Source organism: Rousettus aegyptiacus, unplaced genomic scaffold, assembly GCF_014176215.1.
Source record: "Rousettus aegyptiacus isolate mRouAeg1 unplaced genomic scaffold, mRouAeg1.p scaffold_m13_p_2, whole genome shotgun sequence".
In the NCBI taxonomy this organism is placed as follows: domain Eukaryota; kingdom Metazoa; phylum Chordata; class Mammalia; order Chiroptera; family Pteropodidae; genus Rousettus; species Rousettus aegyptiacus.
This window is the reverse complement of record NW_023416295.1, coordinates 171,314,861-171,338,766: the sequence shown is the minus strand read 5'-3', so window position 1 is coordinate 171,338,766 and position 23,906 is coordinate 171,314,861. Positions and strand designations below refer to the sequence as shown.

Sequence of the window (23,906 nt, the reverse complement as noted above, 5' to 3'; positions counted from 1 at the left end):
TCTTGAAACATGATAGAACTTTACCACCATAAATTCAAAATTTCACTCCTCGAATAAGCACTCCTTCAATAAACATTCTGTAATCTCCCAAATCAATATGCTATCTTCTCTCCACTTCCATAATATTTTGTTTGGTACTTCTCTTGTCGTACTTATCACAATCACCCTTCGTTATAAATATCTGTACATATCTAAGCTCCTCATCACCTCACAAGTGCCAGGGGACTGTCTTTGAGTGCTTGTGGGGCTTAGCATATTATATACTTGCCTGGCAAATACTCAACAAAAATTTAGTGTATGAATGGATATTAAGAATTCAATATCATCTTAAAAGGTTGAAGCCTGAGCCAAAATAATTGGGATGGCAGTAACTGAAAAAATATACAATTTCACTCAATGCATTCGTGTAAATATTTAATAAGCATCTATTGTATGCGTGTACAGCCCAAGATATGCTATGTGTAAGGCCCAGTCTCTAACTTCAAGGAGTGTATAATACTATTAACACATAATTGCATTTTTTTAAATTTTGATATATTTTTAGATTTAGAGTTATAAAGATATTATAGAGAGTTCTCATATTATCTTCTCCCAGCTTTCCCTAATGTTAACACCTATGTAATTGTGGTAAGTCAGCGAAACTAGGAAATTAACATGGCTACAAAACATTAACTACAGACTTTAATCTGATTTCCCCAGTTTTTGCACTAATATCATTTTCCTGTTCCAAGATCCCTCATTACACTTAGCTGTCATGTCTCAGTCTCCTCTTGCTTATATTTTTAATAATTTTTTCCTGCTTATCATCACACATATTTTCTGGAAAGTCAAAAAAAAAAAAGATGATGATGAAGAAGAAGAAAAACAAAGCATAAAATCTTTGATAACCCCCACTCCTAACATCTACAATCTACTAGTCTTTTTTCCATATACATTATGTGTATACACATAATTTCACTTTTCTTAAAACCAGGAATCTAAATATACAGTCCTTTGCATCTTTTCTCTTATTATTTCAGAAACATTTTATCATATCTTTAAAAATCTTAATGATACCATAGATTCCACTAACATAATGAATCATAATTTAACCATTTCCCTGTTGTTGGACAAGTAAGTTATTTCTCATCTTATACTACTATAAATAATAGTGCACTGAATATTCTTGAATATGGCATTAGTGTATGTAAAGTATATCGTGATAGACAGGCACAAGGCATTAATGACATGGACAGGAGAAACACCTAAACCTAGCTTTGAGTAATAGGAAAAGCAGAAAACACGGGTTGGAGGAGGTATATATGAGATAGGTTCTGAAGAATGTGTTTACTCCTTCATTCATTATTATTCAACCAAACATTTACTGAGTGCCTTTAACACCCAATTACTGCACTGGCATCCAGGGATACACAGGACTAAGGCTCTGCAGGGGGAGTTCACAACCAGAGATGCAGACACTTAAATAGAAAGACCAGAACATAATGAGGTAAATACTATTATCACAGTGCTATGTATGAAAAAAAAAGTGCTCTGGGAGAACAGAGAATATATTTTAAGAATCAACTGTAAAAGTAGGAGTTACATCTAAGTCGATAATAATACATAAGAAAGCGATTTTAGTGAAGTATAATTTAAATGTATATCAATATGAAGGAGTTCCTTAAAACAGGTAAATTATTAATAGGGATGCAAGGTATCTAGATAAAGATATAGTACTGATTCTATTATATTCTGTATTGGGGAAACCACAGCTAAAGTACCACATTCATTTCTGAGAACTCTGATTTTTAAACAGCTATTGAAATATGTTCACAATGAAATGTACCCACTTAAGTGTATAGTTAGATAAAATTTGACAAATTTATACACCCATGTAACCACCACCATCAAGATATAAAACACTTCCATCATTCCAAAAATCTCCTTGTGCTTCATTCGGGCAGTCCCCCTCATCCACATCCAGCCCCAAGCAACTACCGATTGCCTTCTGTCACTATAGATTTGGGTTTTTTTTAGAATTTCATATAAATGGAGTCATACAGTATGTACTTTGCTTCATTTGGCTTCTTTCACTCAGCATGTTTTTGAGATTCAGCCATGTGGCTGTGCATCTCAGTAGTCCATTCCTTTCTACTGCCTGAGCATTGTATTTATGAGACCACAGATAAACTGAAATAAAGAGAAAAGAGACTAGGCCATGAGGTAAATAGAAGGTAGGTTCTATGAGAAACCATTGGAAAAAAAAAAAATCTGGTTAATACTGAAAGGGAGGGCATATGAAGAACTTTCATGTGAGCTGCATTGTTCTGGGTTATTCCAGAAGGCAAGACTGAAACTAATGGCTGCCCACAGAGGCAGTTAAGGCACTTAAATGAAAGCAGCATGGCTGACACGGATGCTGCTGAAGAGGTTCCAACTGCAGCAAGAGTCTGGCCTATGATTCTGCAGTTCCCATGAATGAGAAACACTCATGCCATTTTCGACCACTAATATCTTACCATAAACTTATTTACCAAATGAGCTATTCTGTCAGTCCTGGAGGCAGTTTAGTATAGAGTTGCAAATGTTACGGGATTGGGTGGAGAGGGAGTCAAGAGAAGTAGAAAGTCGTTAACATCAGACATATCTAAGTTAAGTCTCTATTTGCCACTTACTGTGTGTCTAGGACTTAACCTCCCTATGCCACAGTTTCTTCATTTGAAAATAGAAATAATGATGAATATGCCTGCTCAAATCAAAAGTTGAATACATCTTGCTGTTACCACGATCCTGAGGGAAGAAGATAGAGAATATGTGAATTTTGGAAGGTAGGAGGACCGAGGAAAATCCAAGGTATCAAAGCAGTGTCTACAGCAGGGTGGTAAACTGTACCCCACAGGCCGAATCCTGCCATGGCCTGTTTTTGTATGGCCTGCTAAGAATGTTTTTTACATTAAAAAAATTACTTTATTATTAGTTTTAAGTTATAATACATTGGATAGACATTTATATAGTTTATTAAATGACACCCCCCGCCCCCCGGATTACTCTTTCTCTCCTCTGGCTCTACACCTAGCTATTACATTACTGCTCACTGCATTCCCCATGTTTTTGTTTTTGTTTTTTTTTCACATTTTAAAAAGGGTATAAAAGAAACCAAGGAAGAATATGTCACCCACAAAGCCTAAAATATTTACTATCTGGACCTTTATAGAAAAATTTGCCAACCCCAGGTCTAGAGCAGACAGGGCTCAATGTGGCCACTGGCGAGTTATATGGCTTTAAGGAGATAAACAAATGACTGCCCACTGGTGTGAAAGGAGTGGAGGAGGAAGAGTTCCTTCAACACCTCTGGGCCTCAGATTCCTAATCTGTAAATTGAAGATAAAAATAGCACCTCTCAACTTCTACTTCAGGTCATGATGATGAAGCAACTAGTACCAGATACCAGACTTGTCCTCCCATTATACACAACTAGAAAATTGGACAAAATGCATGAAACAACTATTTCAGGCCTGGAACGACAGTCAGCACTGTGATCTCTGAGGGAAGGGCACCGAAGAGGTGAATCCTGTGCAGGCTCTGGCTTTCTGCTTGGAGGCGCTTTCTCGGTCCAGAGGGATAACTAAACAGGCTGAGGTGACAGAGTTCAAGGTTTGGGAAGGCTAAGGTGGCTAAAATTTGCAGGGCAGAATATCAGAGAGGAAGGAGCTACAACTATAGTAATAGATCCAAAAAATCTGCATAGGAGTCTCCTTGAGTCTCTGGATGAATACCAATCAGGAGAGTGAAATGCTATCAGGCTGAGCAAAGACAAATTATTGGAGAAACAAACAATCAGGAAGCTTAAAACTGAACAATTCCCAGAGCTGACTCTCAGTTGGGAGACATTTGAGTTCTAACCAGACAGAGTGGAGATACTTCAATAAATACTCCAGGCATTCGGCAGAGACCCTAAGGGGTCAGGCCTGAGTGAAGACTAAATTCAGAAGCTAGAATAAAGGCAACTCTAGAAACAACTCAAGTTTAAACACTAGCCTAGAAAGAATTAATCTGACCCACAAATGACTTAATTGCTTGCCAAAACAAAACTCAACCCTCCTTAAAGAAAGAGACCTTATGGTGTAACATTCACAATATATAGCATCCAATAAAAAAATTACTAAACATGTAAAGAGGCAGAAAAATGTGACCCACAACTGAAAGAAAAAAAATCAGTCAACAGAAACAGACTCAGAAATGACAAAAATGATGGAATTAGCATATAAGGGTTTCAAAAGTTATAAATATGTTTGAGAATTTAACAAAAAGCATCAACAAAATGAGAAAAGCAATAGAGGAAAGGAAAAATAATCAAATGCAACTTCAAGAGATGAAAAACACAGTAACTGAAAGGAAAATTCACTGGCTAAATGTAACAACACAACAGACACAAAAGCACAATAAAAATAACAGGAAAAAAGACCAATGACTAAAAAAGAGCAAAGCCTCCCTGATCGGTCCTACAGGACAGTATCAACTAGTCTAATTTACGTGTAACTTGAGACTCAAAAAGTGTGTGGGGGAGGAAGAAAAAATATTTAAGTAATAATGGCCAAAATGGTCTCTGATTTGTTGACATTTCTAAGCCGAGGTCCAAGAACCCCCCCAAAAAATCACCCCAAGGTACATTGTCATCATCAAATTGCTGAAAACCAAGGAGAGAAAATCTTATAAAGCAGCCAGAGAATAAAGGCACATTACCCACAAGTAAATAAACTAAGAATGACATATGACTTCCCATTACAAACAATACAGGATAGATGACAACATTAAGGCATGTTAAAAGTGCTCAATGACAGAAACTGTCCGTCTAAAATTTGACAGTGAAAATAGCCTTCAAAAATGAAGGAAAAATAAAGACATTTTTAACAAACAAAAGGCGAAAGATTCATTGCCAGCAGATCTTTTCTTCAAAAAATGTTGAAGCTTTTCAGGCTAAAGAAACCGGATACAGATGGGAAATCAGATCTCCACAAAAGAAATGAAGGGCACTGGAAGTGGCAAATATGTGGGTAAATGTAAAAGACTTTTCATTTTCAGATTTTAAAATTTTACTAAAAGCAAAGATAATAACAATAATAAATTGAGGGTTTTATAATACATGCAGAAGTAATAGGTATGACAACAGTACCCTAAAGATTTGAGAAAAATTAAAGTGTACTTTATAAAGTTTTTACATTATTAAAAAACAAGCGGCACATTATTTTAAGGCAGAGTATTAAAGATGCATATTTTAAACCCCTTAGCAACATAAATAAAAATAAAACAGATTTCTAGTGAACAGATCAATAGAAAAAATGGAATACTAAAAAAGTAATGAAAAAGCAGCCTGGAAAAGAGGAAACAAATAAAAAACGGATGGGATCAATAGAAAACAAAGAGCAAAATAGCAGACAATGAATGCCAACTGTATTAAAAACTACATAAATGTAAATGGTCCTAACAAGTCAATTAAAAAGCAAAGATGGTAGGATTAGATTTAAACACAAAACAAAATACAACACCCAACTATTTGCTATCTAAAAGAAACTCATTAAAAACAAACAAAAAAAACATACATTAGGTTAAAAATTAAAGAGTGGTAAAAGATATACCAAGCAAGCACCAATCATAAGAAAGCTGGAGCAACCATTTTAACATCATACAATGTAAACTTCAGGATAAGGAAAATTGCCAGAGATAAAAGGAGGCATTTTATAATTCTAGAGGGCTTGATTTATCAAGAAGCACAACAATCCCAAATGTGTATATACCTACTTAAAGAGGTTTAGAATACATAAAGTAAAAATTATCATACCTGAAAAGAGAAAGACAAATCCATAATTACAGCTGAAAATTTCAACACTTCTCTCAGAAATTAAAATAAAAAGTAGAAAGAAACCAGTAAGGATATATAAGACTTGAAACAACACTATCAACCAACTTGACTTGACATTAATTGCTCACTACACCTGAGGACAGTAGAACACACATTTTTTTCAGGTACACATAGAACATTCACTGAAGAAGACCATAACAAATCTCAATAGCTCTCAAAAAACTGAATACTCTAATACACTCTAATACAGTGTTCTATGACCGCAACAGAATTTTTAATCAAAAATTAGTAACAAAAGGATGTCTGGAGAAATCCACAAATATTTGTAAACTAATAAACAAATAAATATGTAACACATGAGTCAAAGAAGAAATCACAAAGCAAATTAGAAAATATTTTGAGAATGACATCTAAAAGTGTGTGAAATACAGCTAAGGGATACAGCTATGTAATGCTTAGAGGGAAATTTATGGCATTAAATGCTTCCATTAGGAAATAAGAAAGGTTTGAAATCAATGACCTCAGTTTCCATTCCTAAGAAACTACAAAAAGAAGAGCCAAGTAAATCTGAAGGCAAATAATAAGAAATAATAAAGGTAAGACTGTAAATCACCAACAACAAGAGTAAAACAATAGAGAAAAATCCATGAACTTCAAAGCTGGTTCTTTGAAAAAAGATCAATAAAATGGATAAACTTGTAGCTAGAGCAAAGAATAAAAGAAAGAAAATGCAAATTATCAATACCAAAAATGAAAGAGACATCACTACAAATCCTACAGCCATTAAAATAATAATAAAAGAATATCATGAACAATTTTATGACATACACTAAACAACTTTGATGAAACAGGCAAACACCTTGAAAGATACAAATTACCAAAACTAACACAAAACAAAATAGAATATTCGAATAGATTGATTTAAAAAATTTTAACGCTGCATTAGCTACAAAGCATACTCTTAATATATGTTAACTCCTTTTTTGAAATTCATAACAACTTAAACGTTTATTTCCCCTTTTTTAAATGTACTGGTTTCATATACTCTAAAGTTTCTTCATATCTGTATCTATTATTCACTCTGAAATTATTAGCTTGAATTATTTACCATTTCTATCACAGAGGACAATTATATTACTCTTCCAAGCTCTACCTGCCTAAAATAATCAGCTCCATTTTTAAATTCGATATTTTTTATTCTTTAACTAATTGGCTTTTTAGTACTTGAAGCTATTTTCTTTGCCTAACTTTATAGCAAACTGTTGTTCATTATTCTTATGTTAGTCCTACTTAATAGTTTTATTTCTACTACGTTAATTTTATAGTAGAGTTCGCCCTCATCAACCAGCATGTTTTCCTTCAACTAATGACTAGAGTCTCTTTGTTATATCATAGACCCAAGTTCCCTGCTCCTCCAAAGTCACACTAAAAAAAAAAGAGGCCACTAGATTCTTATACTCTATCAGCCAAACCATTGCCATGAGGTCCTTAGAAATCTATATTCAACTTCCACAATTCCCAGCCATGTCAGGGATGGTCCTGTCCACTGTAGAATGTTGAATCTTAACAAGGCTCCAGAACAAGAGGACAAAGAAAGAGTCCTTGATCTTCACTTAACCAAAAAGGGAGTCTATACATACTCTGCAAAAACAAGGAATCCGAGTCTCCAAGCTGGGAAACAAGCAACCTGGAACACTGATGAGTACTTACTTCTACAGACTGACATACACGGCACCAGGTACAAGGATTGGGAAAATACCCAGACCCTAGGGGTGGGAGTGGGGGTGGGGGGCAGGGATGGCTTAGGGTAGGGGAACAGCCACTTAGAGATTTAGACCAATAATTTGAAACTGAATGACCTGAAGCTGAATACATTTCAGCCAATACTTATTAAGCACACCCTCATTTAAAAGGGAACCTCTAACGGCCTCATTATGATTTAGGAAAATGGCTCTCAATTTTTTTTCCAGCAATCTCTCAGCAGTCCCCTGGAACGTCTCAGAAATCTCTAGCTCTAGCTCCCCACTCTGAAGGCAGTTCTTGACACAGTATTCAAAAAGCATTTCTTGAACTAAAAAATAAGACAATCTGGATTTCATATAAAACAAAAATGTATATTTTCTCCAGAAGGACATTCATGTTCAGATGCACTGTGCTCTTACATTATCATGGGTTTAAGAATGTGAACAATTTAAATAACGTTCATGAGACATCACTGGGGCCGCATCTGCATTCCCTTGCCTATCTGCTTCCTTGAGAACCACTGACTTGGCAAATGAGCCAACACCCCACTTCTTTAAAGGTTAGTGCTCCTTAAAAGTAAGAGCGCACTGTCAATTATTATGTATAATCTTTGACTTTGAAGAATTATTTTTTTGCTAAATAAACCAATAAGTCATTGTATTTATAAATTTTGTATGTGGATAATACTCAAGGAACTGAATTTGGAACCATTAATATCTGGAAAATGTTTAACATCCCCAAATTGCAGTCCAAACAGCTCAAGATATAACATTTATTTATACATGCCAGCTAGAAGAGAAAAAAATCTCCAAAGTTTAACATACAATGAACACAAAATCAGTCCAAGTAGTGTTAAGCTTAATCAGAATTTCCCAAAGTATAATGTCTGGAAAAAAAAAATTTAGCCTAAAAGGATCCAAACTCTGACCTAAAAGTGCTACTGAAGTTGGCTGGTAAGAGGTTCCACAGGGCAGAAGCAGCTTCTACTTTTTATTTATGTTTCTGTTCCATTTGGGTTTTTGTTTTACCATAAGCACGTATTCTTTTTAGAAAGATTTATTTTTTAAGCTACCACATAAGCTGATAATACGAAGGGTCAGTCAAGAGAAAGCATCCTACTCCTTCTGAAACCTTACCACATGAGACAGGGATATAATATGTGAAGTACTGCAGATTTTAAATCTCTTCGTTACTATTTATTGCCACAAAGCACTTCTGAAAGGAGAATGGAGAAGGGAACTATGAGATTCTTAACATAAAACGAGTGAATTGTGAAGTGTCACGTGACAGTGACAGCTGCCTAAGGTATCAAGCTTTGTGAAGAGGTGCCCTAATTTCTATTAACTGGCCTGTAGAGAACAGATTTAATCTCATATCCTGTAGAAGGAAAAAAAAAAAAAAGGAAAGCAGGTTTCACTTTCTGAAGGTAACAAAAGTAACCAAACATTAGAGCTAAAAAAATAAATACAGGTACATAATTCCTTAGCCACAATTCCAAAATCTAAAAACTTCTGAAAACCAAAAGTTTCTGTAATTCATTTTGTGGCAAAACTTGATCTGAACTTAATTGGCAGCAAATCTGACCTGAACTGACAGGAGACTATTTATAGTCTACCTACTAAAGTAAGAATAGTCATAGCTTTGGCTGCCGAAATGTTAATGTATTTGACTACGAAGTGCTGCGCCTGACTTTGTAGAGGCATTACATAATATGTTAACTGTATCTTATAAGCTTTCTAAAAAAAAATTTTTTTAAATTCTGAATTCTAAAATACAGCTGGCTCTTAAAGAGTTTCCAGTAAGAGACTATAGACCTAAAAATGGGTTTTTATTAAGATTGTCTTGTTGATCTCCACTGAAATAGAAAATGTTGTCTAAAAATATTCCTATAAGTTAAACTAATTCTCTTTTCTTAAAACTTATCATGATCAAAAAATTCTACTTTGAATATCTATAAATCTATAACTATATTACTAGTTGAATATTTTATACCACTTCAACCTCTCTCTGAAAGCAGCATTACAACAGCCTTGGCAAGAGGGTATCTGAAAGAGGGAAATTATAGTAAGGTTAAAAAAAGCAGACCTCTGTCAATATGAGATTTTTTTTTTTAACATATCAACAAGAACATAGATTTAAAAGGTTAACAAGCATCAATTTAAATTAAAAGAATCAAAATAAAAAAGAAGTCACAGAATCCAAGTAGTTAGCAAGGAATAGAGCACAAATAAAAGTCAAGAAATAAAGCGGGAGCAAGTAAGGAAAATTATGTATTTTAGCCCAGTTATATGTCAATTCTATTATAATGTATGACTAAATGACAATTGATAACAAAACTTGCAATACTCAAAGTTCTCTATTATAGAAAGAAAACTATAAAGCCAGATTAAAGCAAGAACTAAGACATAAGACTACTAAGAACCTATAATTAATTACAATGAGTAATTTACATTCTCCATGAAAAATAGGGACAGAATGAATATTTTAATAAACATAAATACAGTACTGTATTTTAAACCCTTGTATCTACATAAAGCAAAATTGGTTAATTTTTTTTTTTTTTTTTTTTACTATATACCAATCCTCCCTCCCTCTCTCATACACAAAACTAACAAACGCTAGAAACAATGCAGACAAACAGGAACCTCTTTCACAACTGGCAGACACAAAAGCAGTGAAAACCTCTCTAAATAAATGTGTGGGGTAGAGAAGAACCCCAAATTATTTCCATCTAAAGGAAGCTCAAAGAAACTGAAGATTGAAAAATAACTCCTTAAAGCTCCATTAGGAACAAAATTGGTTGTTGCTACATCCTGGAAACAAAGGATAATGCTATCCTTATAAGTGTTATTTACTAAATTATGGTTTTTACTATCCAAGAAAAATATGCAGCCATCGGAAATAGTATATGTGAAAATATCACTGATAAATGGAATTCTAAATTAATTTAAAATGAAAATCAAAAACTTCAGGGTAAATTTGGATCTAAAAAGTCCATCTTATATATAAGAATTTAAAAGAAAATGTTCCCACTATAATCTTCCTTTTACTTAAACAAAACAGAATTGGAAGAAAAGAGAATAAATAAAAGATAAAAAGGTACTACAGTGCAAGAACATCGAAGATGAAGAGTAAGCTGAGAAGACATCACTCAAGTAAAAAAAATCCAAGCTCTCTACCATAAGATTTATTATAAAAGAACTATAAGGCTATCAACTCAATTAACTAAAAAAGAAAATAAAAGTTGAAAGCCAAAAATCTAAGAATTTACTCCATTAAGAATATTTTTTTTAAATCCTGTTTCCTAATGGGGGGTGAGGGTGGAACTAATGGGAACTTCACGTGCTAGAAAACAAAGACTGTGGGAAAAGAATTTTACCCCCACTCCAAGGAATGATACCCAGTGATTATGGTTGCATATAACGTAGTGAGTACATATACCAATCTACTAGGTTCTAGGGATATTCCTTGGTTAAGTATGTAACAGATCCAGATTCAAGGCATTTTCTTGAACTAGGTCATTCACATATTCCTACAGTATAAGTCATATACGGATATATGCTCGTGCTACTGGAATTCAACATCTTATAGGAATAACTTTAAATTTAAATAATGGAGGCATTAACAATGCTGTACAGGTATCAAAAACCAATTTTACATCCTTTATGTTGTGCCATGTATTTTGACAAGGTGAACTTAGTTTCTTTACACAGAAATTAGTTGACTCTCATGACTTAAGGAGCTTCCACAGATAAGAGCACAGCGTAGTGAAAAAATATACAAAAGTATCCAGACATCAGCTAGAGTATCACTAATAACAATTTTAAAAAAGCTCATTAAGAAGCAGTTAAGTACAAATTGTAAATAAACCGATACTAAATATATACTAATAAATATACAGAAACATTCATAGAAAGTTATTTTTCAAGATATACACCCCTAAGTTTTATATTTATCCCAAACAGGCTGCCATCACTGAAAATATTTTGCAACTCCGATTTGCTTCCAAACCAGTTTACAAATCACACAAGGAAATCTCCTTCTCCGCTTTGAACTCATTGCGGACCCTGAACAGTATTACCCAGACAATCATTTAACCAGACCTGAAAAATGACTCTTGGTTGCCTCACCCCCACCCCAAATCAAATCTACCCTGAAAGAATGAGGATTTTCCCCTACGAAAATTCCAAAGAATACCTCGTACTCTGGAAGCAAGTCCTCAATAATTCCTTAGATGTTTTAAGAAAAGGCAGGACTTCCACTCCCAGAAAAGACAGAGTAACAGGGAACAGATGTACCCTGCACCTGAAACGACTAGAAATGTGGACAAAATATATTTTAAAAACACTGGACATCAGGCAAGGAAGAAGGACAGTGACCCCAAGGGAGGGTAAACAAATAAGGTGAGGCACACAACTGCCCTAGCTTGCTGCCCAGGGTGTTTCCAGGCCACAGCACAGGGAGGGGAAAGCCAGGTGGAACTCAGAGACCTCCCTTAGAAGAGAAGGTAGAGCTGAGATCTGGGAAAGCCAAGACAGCTAGAGTTTGCAATGTACAGTACTGGAGAGAAAAAAGCTGCATAGAGAAAAGAACTCCCGAGATCTGCAGGGGGCTCCTTGAGCAGGCAGCTGAATGCCAGCTGAGTAACTAAGAAATACACAGCTAACATCACATGTTAATGGTACAATGCTTTCCCCAAGTCCAGGAAAAAAAGTAAAGATGAGCCATTCATACCACTGCTATTCAACACGGTACTCAAATTCCTAGGCAGTACAATAAGGCAAGAATCAGAACTCAAAGATAAGAAAGTAAAACTGGAAAAAACAAAACAAAACAAAACAAAAAACTCTACAAAAATACCATTAGAAGTAGTGAATGAAATCAGCAGTTATTTAGTTTATTAAAGTCACGATCATAGTAATAAAAACAAACTGTTCAAATGAAGAGGTCTTCGATAAAGAAAGGCCTTTAAAGAAGTTTAGAGAAGGTTTTTGAAGCCAGAAACGGAATATTTTACCACAGGCATAGCCTTTATACAGCATGGGGGAGAGAGAGGGAGAAAATTATACGGAAAATAGAGAAAAGATTGTATGGGTAAAAGCAAAGATTCAAAACTCAGGAATCGTATTTGATAGATAAAAGCAGTAGAGAAGGTTGGCTCAGACACGGGATTTCACAGAGTAAGAAAGCACAGGTTGATAAAGAAGGGAAAAGAAAACAATGTCGGAAATGTTTTCTGGGGAGAAACTAGAAATAGGACAACTGACAGGACACCACTTTAATAATCCAGACACAGCCCGAGGGTGACTTAGAATCAGGAGAGTGGCATGGAAACAAAACTGAGAGGCTCAAAGTCCCAAGCCACAGAGAAAAGAGCTAAACGATCTGGCAACGTTTCAAGATTCAGGTACTGGGAAGATGGGCACCAATGATGAGACCCAACAGAGTCAACAACTAACTTCTTAAGGGAGGCGAAGCAGAGACCCATCTCCAGCCTCCGGAGTCACGGTTCTGAAAAGTACCCTAAATGACAAAGCCACGCTCTAAAAAAAAAAAAAAAAAAAAAAAAAAACCATAGGAGGTTGAAGGAAAACAAGAGAAAATGACACTAAATACACATTTTTAAGTACAGTAAATAAGTCTAGCAAGCATCCGCTCCAAAAGCAAACACAGGGCATCAGTGTTGAGCCCTGGCTCTGGCACGTTCAGGAAGCGTAGGGTGGTGTCACAATGTGCTGAGGCCAACTCACAAGCTGTGTGTGGGGCACAGGGTCCCCTTTTTAAAGTGTTCAAACCCGCCTTTACTGGCTTAAAATGTGATGTCTTTTGCATTTTCATTCTCTTGTTTTTTGTTATTTCTACAAAGGGCCTTTTCACTAATTCTCTTGGTGTTTTAAAAAAAGTAATGCTTTCCCCTCTGGGCCCGTGTTTCAGCCATACGTTGGGAATGTGGGGGCATAAACAGATCTCCCCTCTGGATACCAATCGACAGATCCATCCGCTTACTTGAAGTGGGAATCAGTAAATAGGATGCCCTTTTGTTTAAGAGGATAAGGCCAAACGACAAATAAAATTATCACAAATTTTAAACACTTCAGTATAAAAACATAAGACTCTTACAGCAAAAAGGTTGGCAAAAGAGCAGCTGGTGAAAGATTTATTTCAAAATCTGTTGTCCATGGTACATCTGAGTGGAGAGATGCTATATTTAGAAATCTGACAGAGATATACATCTGGGTAAAATATCTCCTCATGAAAAGGATATTACTGAGCATGATACACCATCAGCAAGATTTTCACAGGAGGAAAAATATCCAGCTCCTTGAAGGGCCTCAGTTTCATCTTTTGTATCTCCTTCTTCCACTTCAGGACCCAGCAGATAGTCAAGACATTTCTCTTGAAATACTGACCTGGGCCTAAATTAAGAAGCCTGGGCCACACTTCTGCTTTTTGAGGTTCTTAGTATGTTCTTAAAATAAAGACATGCCATAACAGCATTATAAAAACTGTGATGCATTTTAAATGTACATATTTAATAAATTAAAACAAATTTTATAAAAAATACAATGTAACTGTACTATTCATAAGATATAGGATTAATAAACATGTTCATCTGTCATAAAACATAGATACTATAATCTGGTAATAGAAACAATTTTAAAGTTATAATCAATATCTTCTTTCAATCTTGTAAATTTGTCTCAGACTTTACTACCATGTGCAAACCATTCCACTGGATACCACGGGGAAAAAAAAAAGTAGTATAAACCTGTTTGGAGCTTAAGGTGTTGGAAGAGAGAACCCTTGACAAATCCTTCTCTAGTTGAGCAACTACAAGGAACTTCTCAGGATTACCACTCCATTTACGCCCTTGGGGGGAATCTGGTGGCCTTGTCCCATCAATTTCCTGCTACCTTCTCCATTCAAGTAGCTTCAATTTTTCTTTCTCTCCTGGGTCCTACCTATACACCTTTAAATAGATTTTCTATCTTACCTTAAGACGTTGACTTTTTAACCAAACCCTGCTTCTAGTCTCTCCTTCCTTTCTTTTCCAAACATCCTGAAGTAAACTATACTCACTATCATTCTCCCTAACATTCATTATCTCCTTAGCCTCTTGCAATCTAGATCAATAAATGAACATACAGAATTTGTAGCAATCGAAGTTATAATAGGGCAATTAGCATCTTCTAGGTGTGATCAGCACTACCAGAGCTTAATCACCTCTTACTGTGAAAAACATCAAACTCCGAATATACAGAGTTAAGAATCACTGGTTAGCCAATTGTACTTGAAAACAACTTAGCAGTAATAGAATAAAAAATGACAAAAGATGGTAATCACTGGGGAAAAGGAAACACAAAGAGTAACAGGGCCAAGGAACAGAGATGAAAGGGAACATGACAGCAAAGAGCTACTGAACTAAAGAGAAATAAAATGAAGGAAAATGGGATAGATTTCCATTCAATGAACTGTCCTTTCTTCAGTTATGATTGAGAAACAAATTAAACTAATACTGGTTCAGTGAACCACTTAGAGACTTATAGATACGTACTGTAAGACTTCCAAGCCATAGGAATTGTCTTTCCCAGTACTTGTACCCAGAGACCCTTGTGGGTAATCTTTTCTGATTTCATCCCTTTCACTAGTTCAGTATCTGGCTCTATGAGATGGATCAGCACTCGCCTCAGGTAATCAAGGGGTTACTTCCTTTACTCTCACTCCTACAGATAAACTTAAATGAGTCAATACTTTCTAACTCCACCTGAAATCATTTGCATGGTTACAGGTACTATATACTCAAGCAAGCATATTAACTACAAGTAACAAGCACCATTCTTCTCTGAATGATACTTTATAACACCCTTATGAATTCAAATACACAAAATCATACCATCATTTCTAAGGTCATTTCCAGTTCTAAAATGCAGTGTAATCTAAGAGTCTGAGTCTGTAAGTCAGCTGCTGGCCCTGTACCCCAAAACCATAAAGCATACCACTGTGCTAGCCATCATTCTCCATTTACTGTACTAAGCAGTGCCTCTGCATAGGCTGTTCCCTCTGTCTGAAATGCATTTTTTCTCCATGACTTTAATGAGTGTCACCTTCTCTGGAAAGGCTTTCTTGACCTCCAGTTATGTTGATGACTTTCCTTTTCGCCCCTGTCTTATCCCTTGTACTGTCTATTATAGCACTTATTACACCAAATGGCACTCATCTGGATCCATGCCCACTTGGGAGCAAAGATCTCTTCTCATCCCATCCTTGTAGTCCTAGCTTCTAACACAGCATTGGGCAAATGGTATACACTTCAACAATTGATAAAATTGTAGTCATATGAGTCTCTAGCATATAAAAAGACTTTTAAAGAAATAACTATTCTGATCATCTCTGATAATAAGGATTAAAAGAACACTCATTGAACTCTACAATGAACAAATAAAAGTTTCAAATTAAAAATTTTAATTATAATATTCTTTCTGTAATCTTAAAATGCTTACCTAGTCTATGGATGGCCATGCCACCCTGAAGCAGCCCGATCCCGTTTGATCTGATCTTGGAAGCTAAGCAGGGTCGGGCTTGGTTAGTACTTGAATGGTAGACCACCTAGCAAGACCAAGTGCTGTAGGTGTAAAAAATAAAAAATAAGGGATTGTAAACTAACAGGTTCTTGGTCTGTGAGGTCAACCAAGGGTTGCCTCGCCTAAAAAAAAAAAAAAAATGCTTACCTATTACAAGTAGAAACTAAGGAAAAGTATAACCTGGAGACAATTTTTAAAGGAAAGCCCATCCTCGCCCCTAAGTATTTAATTTATTTAAACCATTGAAATGACTAACATTTTTTAAATTCTATTTTTTAGTTCTCTTTCCTAACTTCATTTAAAAAATACTTATTGGGGACCTACTACGTGCAACTTATACTGGTGATATAAACGTGAACAAAACAGACAAGGTAGTTTTATTCATATAGCTATGTTCTAGCAGGGAAACAATATACAAATTAAATAACTATTTAATTACAATTGTATTAAGTGCTACAAGTGTTTAAAAGGAATACAGTTCTTAATCTGGGCTAGGGGTGATTAGGAAGTCACTAAAGAAGTGACATAAAACTGAACTCTGAGGATTGGAGAGGCATCAACTAATGCGGGCAGGAGGGGCGGGGGATGGCTTATAGGCCATGGGAATAGCAAGTGCAAGGAAAACACCTTGAGCATCTCAGGAACCAGAAGAGGGTCAGTGTGGCAAGAGTACAGGCAGGACAGGATCATCCTTCACTGGTACTCAGTGAACAAGACAGACCAGGTACTTATTCTCATGAAGCTTGTATTCCAGAGGTGGGATGGCAGGGTTCTGGGACTCGTTAAAGTTTAAAGTAGGGAAAAAATATGAGCAGATTTATTCTTGTTTATAGAACAAATATGTAGTTTTAGAGGATTATTCTGGCTGCAATTTCAACAATTCTTAGGCAGAGAATTCCCTACTTACAAAAGAAAAGAGATTCCGCAAAGCTAAGGATTTATTTGAAGTTATTTATTCAAACATTTGAGTCCCTACAATATGGCAGGCAGAGTACAATGTGTGCTTGGGGATGCAGAGATGAATGCACACAGTCTTGCTCTTAAGAAACTCATAATCTATTAAGAGAGACAGATCTAGAAATACAATAAAGTGTAGCTGATACTAGAAATGAGTAAAGTATGAGGAGGCAGAGAGGCATTAACTCCTTAGGAATAATCATTTCACCTCTGTTAAAGGGGCATTTTTTTCATACCATTATAGTACTTGAATACTCAATCATTCCTGTGCTTGGAACACAGTAGGTACTAAGCAAATGTCTGTAATAAAAACCAACCCAGGGCTTTTAACTCCTAGTTTAGTGCCTTTCAGTAATCTACTTAAGAGTACAGTCGTTCCAAGGAGCTATTCCTCTGAAGCTGCTTTCAGAGACAGTTTACAAACCACAAAAGAAAATGTCTCATTAAATTAAAGCCAGACCTCATTTTTGACCTAGGCTGAAAATCCATAATAATATCTCAACACAGTTACTTTTTTAAAAGCAAATCTTTATTCATAGGAAATATTCCTATGAAGACAATCCAGAAAATACGTCATATATGCAAGATAGCATTTGTTCATCTATTTAAGACATTTATAGACTGCCTACTACAGGCCAGGTCAGGAGCTGTCTTAGGGAAGCAAAGATGAGTAATACAAAAACCTGCCTTTAAGGAACTCATTGTCTTATGTGGGAAGCCAATAATACACGACCCGAGACAGTAAGAGCTGTAATTCAGCAGGTGCACACAGAGGGGAACACAGAGACCGAGTACAGATGCCATCAGTTCTATTTTAGCAGGCATCTCTTTCCACTGGTCAGCTGCCATGTCTTATCGGTTGCTAAATATTTTAACATTACCCCTGATTTATATAAAACAAATTGTTAAATATTACAATTGCTATATGAAAAAACAATGACACCAAAAATTAATGTTAAAAGGGTTCAGAGATATTGGAAACTAAAGTTTAGGGATAGTCTTGGGATCCCCTGGGTTTCTCAGCAAGGAAGGTTAGCATATTTGGAAAAGGAGCTGGTTCTAGGTTAGGGGATTGGAGTTATCAAAAGGACAGTGACTGGAATCGTCTAGGTATAGCCCTTCAACTATGTTGAGGTTATGGTTTAGAGCTGTGCTGTCCAACATGGCAGCCATCAGCCACATGTGGCTAATGGGCACTTGACATGTGGTTAGTCTGAACTGAGATGTATTAAGTGAAAAAATACACTCCAGATTTCAAAGACAACATGAAAAAAGAATGTAAAGCATCTCAATTTTTTTTTTACTGATCATATGTTTATATAATATTATTTTGGATATATCAAAGTAAATTAAATGTTATGAAAATCATTATCACCCTTTCTTTCTGTTTTTCTAATGTGGCTGCTAGAAAAGTTAAAATTACATATGTGGCTCATATTTGTGGCCTGCATTCTATTTCTACTGGACAGTTCTACTCCAAAGAGCTTTAAATAATAAGCTAAAGAGTTTAAACCCTTTAGGCAATGAAACACCATTGAAGGCTTTCAAATTTAAGTGCCTGGGGGAGATTAGGAGAGGGAGCAGGAAATGTAAACAAAGCACTGTTTCAGGAAGATTAGTGTGGGGGCAATCTGTAGAGTCAAGACTCTAAAGGCAGTTGTCAGTGTCAAAAGGCTGGTAAATGTCAAAGGGTAAGCAGGCTCAGCAGGAAAAGTATACAAGGTCTTCAGAAGTCCCACACTGGGTGGAGAGAGGAGGAGGAAATTAAGAGGAGGGTGAGGTGAGGGAAGAATAACAGCTGCAACCACTGACCCCGACCTGGATAGCCAAGGTGCAGCGCTCAGCGGATTTGGCAAGCTCGGCCACTGGTTTAGGTTAGATCTGCTCTGAGTCCAGTGGTAAGGGCTCCCAGGCAGAGGCACAATTCAGGAGACAGGATTGGTGCTCTCTTCGGCAATTTCCAATCTCTGTAGCAAGACCTACAACAGTGGAATCAAACCCCTGAGAAGGTAGGAGGTAGAAAGCAAAGCTAACAAATATTTACCAGGAGTTTGCCATATGTCTGATTCTCGGCTAGGCTCTGGAGACATGGGGAACAAAACAGACATGGTCTTGAATCACAAACCAGGATGGGAGCTATGAAAAAGGAACAGAGCTCTGAGAGACCTACCTGAGGGTGGATGCCAGTACTGTGACAAGGTCATTAAGGAAAGTCTCTCTGAGAAGTGAGAGCTTAATATGAGCCCTGAAGTCAGGTGGATGAAGACAAGGAGGAAGCGGGGGAAGAACAGCCCAAGCCAGGAGAGTGATAGGTACAAAAACCTAGAGGCTGGAAAAGGCTTGGGTAGAACAAAGAATTAAAAGACCAAGTAGAGTTAGAAGGTCAAAAAGGAGGGTGGGCCATTAAAGAGAGAAGGTTGGAGAGACAGGTGGAGGCCAGATCTTACAGAGCCTCATAGGATAAAAAAATATCTCAAACGATTTGAGTACAGTAGGAAGCCATGAGGGGTTTTGGCCAGGGAAAGTTGTGATCCTGATGGGGTTCTAAGTGCTGTGCTTAGCCTGCTGAACCAGAAGCCAGCTTAGCAGCAAAGGGGCAAGAGACAGTATTTGTAGCTGAGTAGCAGGATACCAGATCTGGGAATAAAGAGTTTATTATAAGTGTTCCAGGGTTGCAAATTTGTGAAAAGGATGGCACCACTGAAAAATACAGAAAAATCCGATGGAAGAGCTGGTTTGGAAAGCAAAGTTAGGCATAACTTTAAACACACTGAGTATTAAGGAGTGGTGAAGAACTCCAGCAGGTATGGATGTTGTTTGGAGTATGGAAGAGAGGTGAGGCATGGACATGCAAGTTAGAGAGAGGTGAGAGACACTGGCAGTATCAAAAGTAAATAACATTTTCAAGGAGTAGGAAAAGAGAAAAATAAAACAATGACAACAAAAGGAGCTTGAGCCTGATCCTTAGTGTTTGTTCGTTCATCTTTGGGACAGCAGTCAGGAGAAAGGTGTATCAAAAGGAATATAGCATGAGGGAGTCTCCTGGGGGTGATGGAACTGTTCTGTATCCTAAGTACAGTGGTAGCTACATGAACCTGTATATGTGTTAGATACATTCTGTACATTCACAGAACTGTATACACACTAAAAGTCAATGTTACAGTATATTATTTTTTAAATAAAGGATGTTTGAAGGGGGTGGGAGGAGTCAAAAGGACTGACTCCTTAAGGGAGACAGAAAAAGATGCTCTGGGAAATTTAACCATTAGGTAATTGGCAACCTTAGGGAAAGCCTCAGTGAGGGGTGAGGTTGGGAGCCAGACTGCAAAGGTTCAAAGAATGACTGAGTAGTAAAGGGAAGCAGTCAGTACAGCCTCCTCTTTTAGAACTCTGGAGGTGAAAGGAAGAATAGAACAGTACAGCAGCTCAAGCAGAGAAATAGAACTGAGAGATTTAGCAAACTGCCAGAGCCAAACTTCCAAGACCATTTAAGTATTCTTCCAGAATATAGGTTTTGCCATGGATTATTCACTTTTTTATTGTCCCATTAAACTAAAACTGCTAAAATGAACCCGAAGTTATTACATTTTAACTCTGGTCCTTAGTTAACTAATACTTACTGTTACGTGCCAAGCACTGTGCTAGATACAAAAATTCCTGGTCCCTGGAACAGCGCACAGGACTATTCACAATAGCAGGGTAGTGAAGCAGAGATCTGCACAAAGGGTTCTGAAAACCTTGACCTCTGAATTAAATGCATTTTATTTATGAAAACAAAGTACAGATGTACTTTGGTTTTAAAAAAATGTTCTTAAATTTTTAAAAACTAAGAATGAGTTTAGCATTAAATTCTTAAGTTAGGTATGGTTAACCTAATCATCGGTGCATTTCCCTTACTATTCCTCTCTACTTCCCAGTGCCCTTGCCGGATTTCTTCCTCTGGATAATTTTGGAGGCAAAACGGAACAAGCATAGGCTTTGAAACCAGACAGACTTGAGAGTAAATCTATGCCCCTGAACTCCATAGCTGTGTGGTTCTTGGAGGCTCTTTCTCTCATCCATAAAACAGTAATAATACCTACCCCGCAAGCTTGAGGTAAGGATTAGAAAAAATATATAAAGAGGTTGGCATATGGGAAGCACGCAATAAATAGGTTACTACTATTTAATCAAAAGTTACTGTTCTGATTTAAAATATTTTTAAGCCCTTCCTTTTGAATGAGAAAAATTATTTTGTTTCAAGTGCATGACACATATCTGGCTACCTTAGAAAAGTGGCCTGGGAAGTTCTTCGCAAGTCCTACCACACACAATTCTGCTCAAATAATGATGTTTGAGACAAACACTTAAAAATGGCCAAGAACTGAGAAAATATAAAGGTATCGTTCTTAGTATCAGTGCATCCCAAGTGGGACAAGCCAGTCTGATTTGCGTTGCGGTTACTTTCCTTAGTACAGGGACCTACTCCTACAGATCATATCCGCCCCCACCCCACTACCTACCTACAGAAATACTACAGCCTGCAGAGGTGCAAGACTGTGCTAAAAGTTGCGTTTTAGAGCCATTTACATAACACTACCAGAGAATGTAGTTTGAAAGCCAAGATCATTGATGCTGCTTCTCCAAATCAATAGGAAACTATCGTCCTATTGATATTCCCCACAACGATGAAGGAAATAGTCTCAATTGTTACACTTTCACAAAAATGCTAAGAGGCACACCTTATTTCTGTATGCTTAACTGGTGGTGGTGGGGTGGGGAGCGCAACTAATGACGTTTCACTCATTGGCTATGGAGAAATACCTCTGGCCAATTCGTTGTGTAATTTTGCTTATACTGTACTACAAATGACCGACTTGCAATTGGCCTTACCCCTCGCTCATCCTCTAGCACGGATGCTAAAAGGCATTTTAAAAGCCGAAAAAAAAAAAAAAAAACGTGAGGAAGCAAGGAGACTGAAAAAACCCTGACTGGTACCCTGTGCCCAAAGAACGGAGCACGGTCTGCTCCTTAAGGCGCCCGACGAGAGGCGACCGTTACTAAGTGCCGACAGTCACTACATCGTATTTAGCCCACTAATAACCCCGATAGTTTGAAACTAAAGGGCGCCGGACCAGGCGAAGGCAGAAAACACTCGTCGGGCCGTTTCGTCTGACGTGATCCCCCCGGCCCTCGTTTCCCCGTGGAAAGTCTGGGCAGCCTCTCGAAGCCCGCCACGCACGCAAGGCTCTGCGCTGAGGGGCGAGGGGGTGCGGGCCCAGGTCGAGCGGAGAAACGCATTCAGTCCGTCACGCAGGTCCTGCACACAGGCAGGAACCGGGAGGCTCCGGGGCCTGACGCCTCCCTCCGCCACGCGCCTCGCGGGCCTCGGCTCTCCGCCGCGACGGGGACCCCCCCCCCTGCCGAGGCCCCCCAGCTACGAGACGCGAACCCGCCCGGGCCGGCCCACCCGGAAGCCCTCCCCCAGCTCACACCTGCAGGCGCGTGACGCCCAGAGCCGCGCGCGCCCGCCCGTCCCGGCCCTGCCATCCCTGGCGCCCCTTCCCCGCGCGCCAGACGTCGCCCGCGTCTCCACCCGGCCCGGGGTCAACCCCACCAGACGCCCGCCCCCACGGAGCACGCGCTCAACGCCACCGCCCCTCCGGGCCCCGCGCGCGCTCACGCCCCTCCCGGCCCTCTCCCCGCCGCGCGCGCTCACTCGCGAGGACACGCACACTCTGCGCCTCAGCTTGACAGGCCGGCCCGTACCGCGCGCTCCCGCGGGCGTCCTCGCCCACCCGGCGCCCAGTTCTGACTGGCGGTGCGCGGGGGAGGGGAAGGGAGGCAGTGGCCGTCGGTCCTCACTCACCGCCGAGCCGCGCGGGATCCGAGTGCGCGGCGTTCCACTGTGAGGCGATGCGCTGCGCTGCGATGCGCGCGGTCCCCGCTTCTCCGCAGGCTACGGAGACGACGTAGTAGGGGGACTGAAGGGCTCGCGGGTCAGTCCCTCCCGCTTCACCTCCTAGGAACACGGGGACCCCAGAAACTAAAAACAAAATAAACAAACTTTCCCCTCCGCCTCCCTCCCCCAAAACCACAACACAAACACTCGTGGGCCCGCCCACAGCCCCACTCCATTGGCCGCAAGGAGGGTGCCTCCGGTTCTCACTGGCTGGGTTTTGTGCTTGTCAAGCTGTTGCTCCGCCCCTCCAATTTCTCCCCGCTTGTGTCGCCCCTCATTGGTCAAGTGCTTCCCGTTTGACGAGCTAGGATTGGCTGAACTGCTTGCGCCAATCATTCGGAGACACACCCCCTCAGCATCCCAGAGGCCGCTTCCTCGGTCGCGGACCGAGGTAGGCGAAGGGGAAACTAGAACATGATGGCGGCCGAGCTCGCCTGGCGCAACCATCGTTTGTTTTGCTTTTTTTTTAGCTCATTAATTTCTCGTCCTCGCGTTGTATCCCCTAAGCTCCTCTCTCCATTCAGCACATTCTAATAACGGGATGTATACGTGCCGGCTCCTTGATTTATTGCCTCCGAAGTGCTGAGTGTTGGCTGGTTGTGCGTCATTGGACTGTCAGGATGTCACTCCTTAGTCAAATCTTCAAACTATTGGTGGAACAGCAAGAATGCCTTCCAACAACAAGACCCAATGCCATTGGTTTGACTCCACTGAGTTCTTTCCTAGTACCTAATTGGACAAACAGGCGCATCAGTCAAATCTGAATTAGCTGTGCTACAGTTAATTGTTTGCTAGAGAGTTTGGATGGCTGGTCTTTTGGCCTGTAGTTGTCGGTAATAACGAC

At 38.6% G+C, this 23,906-nt stretch overlaps 1 protein-coding gene across 3 annotated transcripts in view; it reads right to left on the bottom strand.

The window, feature by feature from the left end:
• Window positions 1–23,178, bottom strand: part of TNRC6B (trinucleotide repeat containing adaptor 6B) — a 216,532-nt gene extending 193,354 nt beyond the window's left edge. For 2 of the 3 annotated variants that reach the window (XM_036237544.1, XM_036237545.1), the window contains exon 1: window positions 22,970–23,178. The gene's annotated coding sequence lies outside the window, so the exon portion shown is untranslated. The other variant, XM_036237547.1, reaches the window with a different exon arrangement.
• Window positions 23,179–23,906: the final 728 nt, after the last annotated feature.